This window comes from Pomacea canaliculata, linkage group LG1, assembly GCF_003073045.1.
Source record: "Pomacea canaliculata isolate SZHN2017 linkage group LG1, ASM307304v1, whole genome shotgun sequence".
Lineage (NCBI taxonomy): Eukaryota > Metazoa > Mollusca > Gastropoda > Architaenioglossa > Ampullariidae > Pomacea > Pomacea canaliculata.
The window spans coordinates 6,129,295-6,129,532 of record NC_037590.1 but is presented as its reverse complement, the minus strand read 5'-3'; positions in this window follow the sequence as shown (position 1 = coordinate 6,129,532).

Genomic DNA, 238 nt, shown 5'->3' with positions numbered 1-238 from the left:
GTTCTACCTATTAGGCGAACTATTCAATTGCCTAGGGCGCAGCGACCGACGGGTGGGGGTGGGGGGTGGGAAAAATGGCCTGCTGTTTTTTTTAAGATGAATAATTTTAGGGAAAAATATCATTTTCACAAAATGATATTAGCAGGACACCTTTCCTCTGCTTGTAGACTGACCACCACGCTAGTTTCTCAGTACATGTGTTACAGCAGACCTGGGCAAAGGCCGGATCCGGCCCGCC